Source organism: Acomys minous (genome assembly GCF_964271855.1).
Source record: "Acomys minous genome assembly, chromosome: 6".
In the NCBI taxonomy this organism is placed as follows: domain Eukaryota; kingdom Metazoa; phylum Chordata; class Mammalia; order Rodentia; family Muridae; genus Acomys; species Acomys minous.
The window spans coordinates 30,336,317-30,338,593 of NC_140487.1; the positions used below are offsets into that span (position 1 = coordinate 30,336,317).

Sequence of the window (2,277 nt, forward strand, 5' to 3'; positions counted from 1 at the left end):
GTGGTCTATACTTCTACAGGAACCATGCTGAGGTCCTTAGATCATGGTCCTTAGACCATGTGGAAGCCCATGGTCTTGCTGACTCTAAAGGGCAAGGAGGCTACTTTTGCCATGGCATTGATGACGGCATACTCATAGTTGAGATAGAGGGACATAAAAGACTTATATGACAATGACTACCCCTAGCCCACTTCCCTCGAGAAAAAAATAACAGCCTAAACAGAAAGCCATGGAAGAGAATTCTTAAATCTTGTGATAACAATGCTTTCCACAATTAATGGCTTCCAGTGTGGTGCAGGTGGACAAGGACTAAATTTCTTTAAAAGGCTGGCCACAGGGAGTTTGAACATGCTCTAGTGAGTAGGGCAACAAATTGGACCTCCTCCTCCTCCTTCTCCTCCTTTCTTCTTATATTTCTGCTTCTTTTGTTTCTGCTTGTGCTTCTCTTCCTCTTCTTTCTCTTCCCCCTCATTTTTTTTTCTTCTTTTTAGGTAGGTCACAAAGGTGGGAGTGAACCTGGTTTTAGACTTCGGCCCACTTCCTCTCCCATATTTAGCAACGCAGCTTAGCAAAGGACTCTAACACATTTGGTATTGTCACTGGCTTTTGGCACTCAAGAGTTTCCACGTTTGTCTGATCTCAGCAATCTTATTTTTAAAAATATTTTTTAAAAGCTAACTGTAACACCCAGTGCAAAATTCATTTCCAACTTACTCTGGTGAGACTGGGAGCCTTGCCCTGAGTCCTCTAAGCAGCTCCTGAGAGAGAGAAACAGGGACCTCTAATCTAGAGGTCCTTCTGGAAACAAACAGCTCCTGGGATGGCCCGCTGGACACAGATGCAGGCTACCGCCAGATGCCGAACATCACGTGGGGGAGTGGGAAGAATTTGATAAAAACATACTTAAATTTAAAGATTGTTCTAAATAGTTCTTCCCATGGCTGCTGCTCAACATGTTGCCACAGAAAGCAGGAAGCCTGAAAAGTCACCCTGGAGGTTTCATTTGGACCTTACTCATCCAGTAGAAGATGTAATTTTGGATTCTGGAAATTTTGAACAATTTCTCTGGGAGAAGGTTCAAGTCAATGGAAACACTGGAAATCTTGGATATATTGTTCACATTGAATGCTCGAAGAATAAAATCACAGTTGTTTCTGAGAAACAGTTCTCTAAAAGGTGTTTGAATTATCTTACTAGAAAGTGCCTTTAAAAGAGCAATCTTCATGATTGGCTTCTTGTAGTTGAAGATGACAAGGAGAGTTAAGGAGCTTTGATATTTCCAGATTAGGAGAGATGAAGATGGGCCAGTCTGAGGATTAGTTTGCCTTTGCTTTTAATAAAATGGAAGTAGGCTAAAGAAACCAAAATAGGACTTTATCAGCAAATAAAAATCATTTTACTCTAAAAAGATTGCTCTAAATAATAATAATAATAATAAAAAACCTTATCCACTCCTTAATGCACACTCTGCACAGGAAAGCATAAAGCTTAATTTCTAGGAAATCGCAACCTATTAGTCATTCCTATAATAATACTGAATTACAAAATATATAATGGAAAGTGATTCACATTTTAAGAGAAGAGGGTCCTATAATTTTATACATGCCTCTAGAGCAATTTCACAAAACACTCCCTCTGCCAAGCTGGTACAGCCTTCATCCAGCTGTCCAGAGAAATTGTCATTTAGTAGAACCTTTGCAGTAGGATTTGTGTCTTCTTCCATAGTGCTTACTATACTGAGTATCAGTCTGTATACCACAAGGGACCATAATGTTCTTCAATGGCAATGAAATATTTATATAAATTCTTGCATGCACGCTTTCCTGTCAGTACTTTTGAATATTCAGAATGAGCATATACAGGGGGAGGTAATCCCCCTCAGGAACAGTCATAGGGGAGGGGAATAAGGTGAAAATGTGAGGGAGCGAAGAATGGGAGGATACAAGGGATGGGATAACCATTGAGATGTAATAAGAATGAATTAATAATAATAATAAAAAGAATTACAGCCAGGTAGTTTTCGACTTTACTATGCATAGTGATAATTTCTTATCTAGAAGCCCCTTTTACTTGAACTTTTGTTTTTATGCAAAATTTTTCAGGAAATGGGGGATAATTTATAAGTCATGTACATCTGAAGTGATGCTTGACTTGAATTTGATGTATAGAAGTCTTTCACATATACTGCAGGAGGAACTGTGTCTAAAGAATGGGTTTGCCCTGGAGAACCCATCAGCAAACTGTCAACGTCTCAAGTAAGGCCTCTTAGGATATGAG

General features: G+C 39.3%; 1 pseudogene across 1 annotated transcript; it reads left to right on the top strand.

Annotated features, from left to right (window-relative positions):
• Nucleotides 1–953: 953 nt before the first annotated feature.
• LOC311599105 (ribosomal protein eL22-like 1) lies at nt 954–1,313 on the top strand (annotated as a pseudogene). Its single transcript has one exon. The product of its transcript is annotated as a ribosomal protein eL22-like 1 (transcript).
• Nucleotides 1,314–2,277: the final 964 nt, after the last annotated feature.